The 10,990-nt window shown below is 49.4% G+C and overlaps 1 long non-coding RNA gene across 1 annotated transcript; it reads left to right on the plus strand.

The window, feature by feature from the left end:
- Positions 1–2,927: 2,927 nt before the first annotated feature.
- Positions 2,928–3,387, plus strand: LOC135049826 (uncharacterized). The gene is made up of 2 exons (XR_010241491.1): positions 2,928–3,055; positions 3,142–3,387. It is a non-coding gene; the product is annotated as an uncharacterized LOC135049826 (long non-coding RNA).
- Positions 3,388–10,990: the final 7,603 nt, after the last annotated feature.

Raw genomic sequence — 10,990 nt, forward strand, 5'->3', positions numbered from 1 at the left:
GGACCCGCGTCCCGCTTACATTTGCCGGGCTTATATATTATTTATATGATTTCGGCCAAGTCCGCGGAGCTCGGGTGAGAAGGGCATTCGTCGGAAAAATCGCGGAGCCCAAAAACCGGGTCTGAGATCAGTTCAATCCAGAGGGAAGGTTGCCCAAGTCCGCGGAGCTCGGGTGAGAAGGGCATTCGTCGGAAAAATCGCGGAGCCCGAAAACCGGGTCTGAGATTAGTTCAATCCAGAGGGAAGGTTGCCCAAGTCCGCGGAGCTCGGGTGAGAAGGGCATTCGTCGGAAAAATCGCGGAGCCCGAAAACCGGGTCTGAGATCAGTTCAATCCAGAGGGAAGGTTGCCCAAGTCCGCGGAGCTCGGGTGAGAAGGGCATTCGTCGGAAAAATCGCGGAGCCCGAAAACCGGGTCTGAGATCAGTTCAATCCAGAGGGAAGGTTGCCCAAGTCCGCGGAGCTCGGGTGAGAAGGGCATTCGTCGGAAAAATCGCGGAGCCCGAAAACCGGGTCTGAGATCAGTTCAATCCAGAGGGAAGGTTGCCCAAGTCCGCGGAGCTCGGGTGAGAAGGGCATTCGTCGGAAAAATCGCGGAGCCCGAAAACCGGGTCTGATATTTCCTTCCTTGCCCATCGCAGCGCCCCCTGGTGGGCTGAATCCGGTACTACGATTTGTGGAAGTCTTGCCGATGAGTGGAGACTGGCACCTCTCGGTCCGGGACAGGCTTCCAGGAGCCTGGGGAAAATCGGAGCATGTGGCGCAAAAGTGTCGCGCGCGCCGCCCGACACGTGACTCTAGTAAGAACCACCTCTCCGGATGTGTAATAGGAAGCACGTGCCGGGGCCTGGGCCCTCGATTCCCAGAACCCTGTATTCACGGTGGGCGTGGTCAGACAGAAAGCGCGGGCTTGGTACGGTGTGTGCGCCACAAACTCCGGAAGTGCTGGGTCTGCTGGTCGCAGTGAGGCAATGTACGGAACCGACGGCAGTGACGAAGACTATCTCCCCGACTCGTCAGAGTTGAGCAGCTCGGATGATAGTGGAGGGGAGGAGACGTCTTTTCACGGCAGGAAGGTTCTGGAAGTGTCCGGGGCTTGCTCCGCGGAGGCCGAACCAAGTCTCCATCCGGCCCGCGCAGTGTCGGTCCAGGTACTTACCCGAAAAGCAGATGGTTCGATTGCATGTAACAAGAAAAATTTCTGCCTGTGGTGCGAGAGGCCATTCTCAAAAATTGCGAGACATGTTCAAGCTGTCCACCACAATGAGCATGAGGTTGCAAGGGCACTCAGCTTTCCGAAGCGCTCCAGGGAAAGGACAGTGCAGCTAGACCTGATTCGCACCCGGGGAAACTTTGCCCATAATGTCGGGGTTCTCCGCGAGGGCAGCGGAGTCCTCCTACCGTGCAAGCAGCCGAAAGAAGCAACGGCTCCCCAAGATTTCATGCACTGTGTAAAATGTAAAGGGCTATTCTCCAGGAAGCACCTGTGGCGCCATGTGAAGAGGTGCCCGCTCCGCAAAAGTGTCAGCCCCAAACCTGGAAGAACCAGGGTGCAGGGTCTCTTCACTTACGCCACACCGCTCCCGAAAGATGTTGGCACTGGCCTCTGGAAGTTGCTGAGCGGAATGAATTATGATGATGTGGTACCGGTAATCAAAGGGGACCGCTGGATTATGCAGTTCGGTCAGCACCTCTATAACCGTCTGGGGTCTGATGTCAGCAAGCATGATTACATCCGTCAGAAGCTCAGAGAGGTGGGGCGGCTTCTGCTGAAGGCGATGAAGGTCACACCGTTGCGGTGTATGGAAGATTTCATTTGCCCACAGAATTTCCTGCAAGTGGTGCATGCTGTGAGGAGCCTGGCCGGTTACGATGACCGCACCAATACATATAAAATACCCTCGTTGGCTCTGAAGGTGGAACACAGCTTGCAGAAGATTTCAGCTATGGTGGAGTGTCAGGCACTGATGGAGGGCAGTGCCCTGACAGAGGAGCGTGCCCGAAACTTTCGGAAAATTTATGAGGCGAGGTGGAGCGAGCTAATCTCCACTGCTGCCCTGAAGACACTTCGAGAGATAAAATGGAATGCACCGCTGCTTCTGCCCTTCACTGATGATGTTAAGCGCTTGAACCTGTACCTCCTTGACCGTCAGCGAGAGTACATCGATGAGTTGTCCGCCCACCCTTCCAAACAGCAGTGGTCCATGTTGGCCAAAGTTACCCTCACGCAGCTGATTCTCTTCAACCGCAGGAGAGAAGGTGAGGTTTCCAAGATGCTGCTCTCCTCCTTCGATTTACGGCACACAGCCGATTTGCAGGGTGATGTGGCCCAGGCCCTGTCAGAGCTGGAGAAGGCACTCTGTCGTCACTTCTCCCGTATTGAGATTCCTGGGAAAAGAGGCAGGAAAGTCCCTGTCCTGCTATCCCCAAGCATGCAGAAAGCGATGGAGCTCCTCATAGAGAAGCGGACAGAATGTGGTGTGACCCCACACAATATCTACATGTTTGCTAGGCCAACAGCCATGTCCCATTATAGGGGATCCGACTGCATACGTCTCTACGCCCGGGAGTGTGGGGCCAAGCACCCCGAAGCATTATCTTCCACCCGCCTACGGAAGCATGTGGCTACACTTTCCAGAGTCCTCAACCTGAGCGATACAGAGATGGATCAGCTTGCTGATTTCCTTGGACATGATATTCGGGTGCACCGGCATTATTACCGCCTCCCGGAGGGTACCCTTCAACTGGCCAAGTTGAGCAAGCTGTTTCTGGCTCTCGAGCAAGGGAGAATGGCTGAATTCCGGGGCCACAATCTGGAAGAGATCTCCATTGATCCAAACGGTAGGTATCACTTGACAGTGTGGCTCCAGGGACTGACTGTCTAAGTGGGCTGGTGTGATCGGTTTCCCTGTCCTTCTCTATCCACAGAGCCGATCCAGGTGGTGAGCGATGACTCTGGGGATGAGCCAGAGAGTCAGGATACTGAGGTTCCCATGGGGCACATGGGAAAAGAAGCTGGCAGCGTGGTGTCGGCGGTGGATGGAGGTGCAGCTAAAGGTGGGTGTGACTGTCCATTCCATTTGAGATGCGTCCATGACTGGTGGTGGCGTTGCGTGGTGACTGACCTTTCTTCTCCCGCACAGGTGACAGAAGGGGTACCAAGCGCAATCCGTGGACCCCAGCAGAAGTGAAAGCTGTTGAACGTCACATGATTCGGTTCATTCGCTCATTCAAGGTGCCGGGCAAGAATGACTGTGATGCGTGCCTAAGGGCAGAACGACAAGCGCTGAAGGCTCGGAACTGGCTCTCGGTTAAGTTTTACATTAAGAACCGAATTACTGCTGAAATGAGAAAGAACCTTTCCTGAATAAAATGTATCTGCTGCTGAATACACGTTTCCTCTATCTCTAATTAAACCCGAAAATAAATCAGTTATGTGGGGTGTCCTCATTAGGCCGGTATTCCTGAATAGGTCCCCATGAGGAAGGTTCCAGACATATGTCCCGATGAGGATAGAAAAACAAGTATGTGTGGGTGTGCGTGTGTCCTGTGTGTGTGTGTGTGTGTGTGTGTGTGTGTGTGTTTCTCAGATTCATTTGGCTATTCCAAATTCTACAAGTTATCAATCAAGCTGCATTCAGATTAAAACTCCCAGCAACACTCAAGATCCCTAGACATCTGTCTTCTAAAACCTGTCATTCTAAATCAGTTTTCATTTTCCAAGTGCCTTCCTTCTGCCAACTCGGTGGAATATGAATTAAACCAAATCCTGGACTCCTTAATCTCCTAAAAATCAATTTTATATTTGGTGGATTCAGGGGTTAAAGTGAGCCGCAACGGGGCGGAACTTCCTTTACGTCAGTTCCACTTGGCTCCGGCTCACCTAACCCGATGTGTGCCCGGTGCCGCACGGAGATGCCGGGTGCCTGCTGAGACTGTGTTACCAGTGGGTGCCCGGCTCTCTCTGCACAGCGGAAGCTGGAGGCAGGAGCTCACTGTTGAACTCTGGCTTCCGGCTCTGTCGTTGCGCACTATGGGAGAGACGTCATGATGTCTCTCCCATAGTGCAGAGGAGCGGACGCCAGGAAGACTGCAGCGGTTGGACGCGGGAGCGGGGCTTGGTGAGTATGGTGTTTTGGTTTTTTTTATTCATGTGTGTGAGTGCTTCTACTGGGGGCAAACTATAAGGTGGCAAACCACAAGGGGACAAATTACTGGAGGCAAACTATGAGGTGTCAAACTATAAGGGGGCAAGCAACTGGAGGCAAGCTACAAGGGGGAAAACTACAAGGGGGCTAACTACTGGGGCAAACTACTGGGGGGGCAATACTACTGGGGGGCAAACTACAAGGGGGCTAAACTACTGGAGGCATAACTACAGGGGCTAAACTACTGGGTGCATTACTGGTTGGGGCTAAACTACAAGGGGGCAAACTACTGGGGCAAACTACAGGGGGTATTACTACTGGGGGCTAAGCTACAAGGGGGCAAACTACAAGGGAGCTAAACTACTAGGGGCATAACTACAGGGGCTAAACTACTGGGGTCATTACTACTTGGGGGCTAAACTACTGGGGACAAACTACATGGGGGCTTTACAACAGGGGCTAAACTACTGGGGGCATTACTACTGGGGCGGCTAAACTACTGGGGGCATAACTGCAGGGGCTAAACTACAGGGGCATTACCACTGGGGGCTAAACCACATGGGGCAAACTACATGAGGGCTAAACTACAGGGGCTAAACTACTGGGGGCATTACCACTGGGAGGCTAAACTAAAGGGGGGGTAAACTACTGGGGTCATAACTGCAGGGGCATTACCACTGGCCCCTAAACTACTGGGGGCATAACTACTGGGGCTAAATGACTGGGACTACAGGTGACATTACTACTGGGAGCAATACTACACAGGGGCATTTCCATTAAGGGCATTACTAATGGGGGCACTACTAATGAGGGCATTGTAAAGGGGGCACTTTATAAGGGGCATCACTCCTGGGGACATAAAGGGCACTACTTCTGGGGGGCGTTGCATATGGGACACCACTACTATGGGCTCTATATAAGGGGCACTAACACTGTGGGCACTACCAGTACAGTGGACATTGCATAAGGAGCACTATTCATGTGGGCATTATATAAGGGGTGCTACTGCTGTGGGCATTATGTGTATTACAGGGTGCTGCTACTGTGGGCATTATGTGTATTAGGGGTGCTACTAATGTTGGCATTATTACTGTGTGACCATGCCCCTTTTTGAGACCACACCCCTTTTGGGACGCACCTATGGCGCGTGCAATACCTTTGTTGCATGGGCGCCTTGGGGAGGGGGGTGAGTTCCACCACCTCTCTAGGACCACTTTAAGCACTGGGTGGATTGAAAGGTTTTGGCCCTGAATAGAGATGTTGGGCAAAGTCGTCAGATGTCCATAGCCCTTAACAGGTAATCAAGTTCGACAAGAAGTTATCCCATAAACCTTTTGTGGGGTGTTCAGTGTCTACCACTAGAGGGAGGGGTATGTCACGGTACACCAAAGCCTGGTTCCTACTTACCAGGTGTCTCGGTGCTGGTTCTCCAGGGCTCCAGTGCGGGTACCAAGGTGAGGTGTCCTCCTCACTGACTTGCTGCCCTCTACCCAACTACTGCAGGGACCACTGACATCTCTCTTCTCGCCCCAGGCTGCTGGTGTGGGCAGCTCTTCTTTCCCTGGCTGCTGCTGTGGACGGCTGTGTTTCCAAAAGAGGCACAGGAGCTGCTCTGGTTAAAATTGAAAGTGTTATGCTTGCCAAATGTGATGTCATGTTTGCCACCAAATTGAATCTCTTCCCTATAAACGGGAATCTCTGGGCACTGTTCAAGTGCCAGAGTATGAGGCTCACATCCTGAACTCCACTATCTGTTGAGCTAGAGCTCCCATTGTAATCACCTGTGTATTAATCCGGTCTGTCTTATGATTCCCCTTGCCTGCTTTTGGTTCTTCTTCTAATGACTTCCTGGTTCTGACTTTGGCTATTCTCATGATCTGACTTTTCTTGAACCCTGGTACTGCATTGCCTGTCTGGTTCTAATATGTTCCAGTCGACTACGCTACAGCCTCTCAGCGACCAGTCTGTCTTTTTTTAAGAATAAAAAATGGTACTGTGAAGTTATCAGTATTAAAAAATACAGACAGTATTTTCAGTGATCAGTAAGCAACTATGGGGAAGATGTACAGTACTAAGCAGTGATAAAAGTGGAGAGGTGAGCCAGTGGAGAAGTTGGCCATGGCAACCAATCAGCATTAATGTAACATTTGTAATTAGCATACTATAAAAGTATACAGAGCAGCTGATTGGTTGCCATGGGCAGATTTTCCACTGGCTCACTTCTCCACTTTTATCACTGTTTAGTACATCTCCCCTTATGTTACTAAAATCTATATTTTGTCATGGGTGTGGTATGGTATGCCGGCGCCCGAGCTCCCGGCGACCAGCATACCGGCGCTGGAAGCTCGACCGCCGGCATACCAACAGCGTGGCGAGCGCAAATGAGCCCCTTGCGGGCACGGTGGCACTTTATTCTCCCTCCAGGGGGCTCGTGGACCCCCACGAGGGAGAAAAACTGTCGGTATGCCGGCTGTCGGGATTCCGCCGCCGGTATACTGTGCGCTGGGATCCCGACAGTCGGCAACCTGAAGACCACCCTTTTGTCATATAGCATAGATAGCTGTTCTAGGTCAGCAATGTCCAACTGTCAGCTGACCAACTGTTTCCTGCATCCCCTGAGATACCAGACTGCACTTCCTACATTTCAACTAGCTGAGCAGTGTCACTGGATAATTTGTCACCCCTCCCTGATAGTAACAAGCAATTGCTAAAGTCAAACCATTGTTGCTTTTGCCAGTAGAACAACATGAAATCATGGTAGTTTAGGTGGCAGAAACAAGTTGTGATTAATTGAATAAAAGCAATGCATTAGATTACATTTTGTGCTTTTTTCCATTGACTAAGAGGGCCATAAACCATGGCTGAGAGTAAATCTGGGGAAATGTCGGTTGGGGTGGAAAGGATGTAGACACAAGGCTGAAATTAGGAAATGTGTGGTATGACCAACATACCTTCTAGTTGCCACTTTTCATTCTTCTGAAGGGCTCATGCTTAAATTTATGGGATTTTTATTTCAGCTGGAAAAGCACAGCACTTTTATAATCTCACTGGTTATAATAAGCACTTAAAATGTTCTGTGAGACAATTTCAGTGGGAGATCTTTACAACTAAGGGGCTAATTCAGACCTGATCAGCCACCCTGACATGCTGGGAGACGCCCAGCACAGGGCTAGTCCGCCCCGCATGTCTGGCCCTCCTCCCGCCACACGAGTGCAACAGCATCGCACGGCGGCGATGCTATTGCACCCGGCGAGTAAGTCACCTACCTGCGCCCCATTGCTGCGCTGGTAGGTGACTTGTCCCTGCATCCCGAGTTGCAGTGGCTGCGCGTGATGTCATGCAGCCACCGCGGGCCGCCCCTGCACGGTCCGTGCACGCCTGCGTTGCCTGGACAGCGCTCCCAAAATGGCAGCTCAATACCACCAGCCTGCACCCTCCCGCCCAGCGAACGCCTCTGCCTGTCAATGGCGATCGCATCTCTGGCATGCACATGCGCACTGCAGCGCATGCGCAGTACAGACCTGTTTGCCTGCTGTGCGAAAGCACACAGCAGCGATCAGGTCTGAATTAGCCTCTAAGTGCTTTGACCATTTGTCCAATGTGGTGCTTTCAATGGATGGAAAACCACTCTGGCGGGCAAAGCACTATCGGGACAACGAAAAGTCATTATTTCAGTTTGGAGCATTTTCCCATTCTGCTTTAAGTGTGAAGTATAAAGCTCCAGTGTTCCAAAACTCTATGGTTCTGACAATATACAGTATGTAGATAGCATGGGAAGCGAGTGAGGCTTCTTAACTAAATATGATGGGTATGAGTCTGAAATCCTGGGCACATGACTGCATAATCATATGTCAAGCATTGGATTGGTGGGTATCAAGCTTTTAGAGTCATAGGCATACTAGAGGCAAAGGATCTTTGTGGAGAATGATGCGGATAATCTGGACCCATAGTTATGGGCATCATAAACCTGTGATGGGCATTAGGCTATTAGCATTAGACAGTTGTGGGCATAAAGTTGTTGTTTATTGTGAACAGAGATGCATGTGGTGGGTATGAGACTGTATGTGTTGTCAAGAAGCTGTTATCCCGGGAATAGTGTTGTATCTGGTGGCTATATAGTTATGTATGGTGGGCATGAGGCTATTATGATGGACACAGCTGTATGTGAGACATGAAGCTGTTTACAGGGCATACTGCTGTATATGTTGGGCGTATGATTGTGTTGGGTATGATGTTGTCTTTTGTCAGTTATCATGTTGAATAAAGACTTGCCTTTTGCAGTCATGGCCTCTTTATGTCTCCAAATAAGTTGCTCTGTATATATTGAGAAATGTTGCACAGTGAGTTGACCTGCTTCATCACAGGGGCCGGATGCAATAGCGACTGAGCTCGTCGGCCGTGCGGGATGCCGGCCAACCTCTGACAATCATGTACAAGGCATGGTTTAGCCTTGTACATGATTTTCCCTTTAAAAAAATGTCTGAGTTCGGCCGGCATCCTGCACGGCCGACGAGCTTGGGCGCTATTACATCCGGCCCAGGTCTTTTCATAGACCATTCATTCTGCACAATGCGCCTCAGAACTCAATATGAGCACATTTTCCAAGCAATTTTGCTAATTTCTATTATTCTTCATACTTAATGGTTTGGACAGTATGACTGCATTAATTAGATGATTGGGTAATTACTTTTCATTGGTAGAAATTGGAATATTAAGTACGTATGGGAGTTACCAGAAGTCTGGTTCATTAGGTGAATCTGTTCCCAGAATTTCATTCAATAAAGTTATTACATGTTTCTAGAAGGAGGTCCTATTGGCAAACTGCCATAGACTATGTAGGATAGTGCTTGGAGTAGCACTTCCTCTCCAACAGGATGCAGGGATATTTTGGTACAATTTGTGGAGTAAGACAAGGGTTCTTTGCTATCTGGAAAGTCATTTAAATTAGATCTCAATCACTGAGTCAGTAGCTATTTTTACATAGTACACTGTTTCTTCTCAAAGTTTTATTTGCCACTTTACACTGAACAAAGTTTTTGTGGCACCAAAATCTGCTGAGTACTGATATTTGCTTGCTGATGTTTTATTATTTTATATATTCAGTTATTTATTTGCATTAGTACAGTATTCACTGAAGACCATATGCTCTATTATTCACTACTAGATGCACTTGGCAGTTTACTTTCAAAAATGACCTCCATTTGTATTTATGATGTCAAAAATCAGTATGGATCATATTCAAAACTTCCAGAACAGAGGGTCTGGAGGATCAATTTGTTGAACACACAACTAAGGGCCAAGGGGGTCATTCCAACCCGTTCGCACGCTGTGGTTCATCGCAGCGGTGCAAGCAGGTCGGAACTGCGCATGCGTGGTGACCACATTGCGCAGGCGCGTCGTGCAGCGATGCAACGTACGAAGAAAGCGGTCGCAGCGGCGACTGCAAGAAGATTGACAGGAGGAATGTGTTCCGGGGCGTCAACTCACCGTTTTCCGGGTGTGGAGATCCGAACACAGGCGTGTCCAGGCGTTTGGAGGGCGGATGTCTGACATCAATTCCGGGACCTGCATCGCTGAAATCATCGCACCTGGTAAGTATGTCTAGGGCTAGTCTTGTTTTACACAAAACTCTTTTTGCAGAGCAGGGCTGCACAAGCGATCGCAGCCTTGCTATGCTAAAATACACTCCCCTATAGGCGGCGTCAGGGGCAAACGCAGGATTTAGTGAGGGGGGTTTCCGTGGGTGGGTGTGTATGTATATGCGCATGTATGTGTAATAAATATATGTGTGTATATATATGTATATATATTAGTGATGTGCACTGGAAATTTTTCGGGTTTTGTGTTTTGGTTTTGGGTTCGGTTCCGCGGCCGTGTTTTGGGTTCGGACGCGTTTTGGCAAAACCTCACCGAAATTTTTTTGTCGGATTCGGGTGTGTTTTGGATTCGGGTGTATTTTTCAAAAAACCCTAAAAAACAGCTTAAATTATAGAATTTGGGGGTCATTTTGATCCCATAGTATTATTAACCTCAATAACCATAATTTCCACTCATTTTCAGTCTATTCTGAACACCTCACATCTCACAATATTATTTTTAGTCCTAAAATTTGCACCGAGGTCGCTGGATGGCTAAGCTAAGCGACCCTAGTGGCCGACACAAACACCTGGCCCATCTAGGAGTGGCACTGCAGTGTCACGCAGGATGGCCCTTCAAAAAAATACTCTGCAAACAGCACATGATGCAAAGAAAATGAAAGAAAAAAGAGGAAGGTCAGGCATCGCAACCGACACAATTGGACTCTCCTTGGGGATTTGTGATTTCGAAGAACGCACAGTTCTTTGCTGTGCTTTTGCCAGCTTAAGTCTTTTCTTTTTTCTAGCGAGAGGATGAGTGCTTCCATCCTCATGTGAAGCTGAACCACTAGCCATGAACATAGGCCAGGGCCTCAGCCGTTCCTTGCCACTCCGTGTCGTAAATGGCATATTGGCAAGTTTACGCTTCTCCTCAGACGCTTTTAATTTTGATTTTTGGGTCATTTTACTGATCTTTTGTGTTTTGGATTTTACATGCTCTGTACTATGACATTGGGCATCGGCCTTGGCAGACGACGTTGATGGCATTTCATCGTCTCGGCCATGACTAGTGGCAGCAGCTTCAGCACGAGGTGGAAGTGGATCTTGATCTTTCCCTATTTTTTAAACCTCCACATTTTTGTTCTCCATATTTTAATGCGCACAACTAAAAGGCACCACAGGTATACAATGTAGATGGATGGATAGTATACTTATGGACGACGAGTGACGACACAGAGGTAGGTACAGCAGTGGCCTACCGTACTGCT

Source organism: Pseudophryne corroboree, chromosome 1 (genome assembly GCF_028390025.1).
Source record: "Pseudophryne corroboree isolate aPseCor3 chromosome 1, aPseCor3.hap2, whole genome shotgun sequence".
NCBI classification, from domain to species: Eukaryota; Metazoa; Chordata; class Amphibia; order Anura; family Myobatrachidae; genus Pseudophryne; species Pseudophryne corroboree.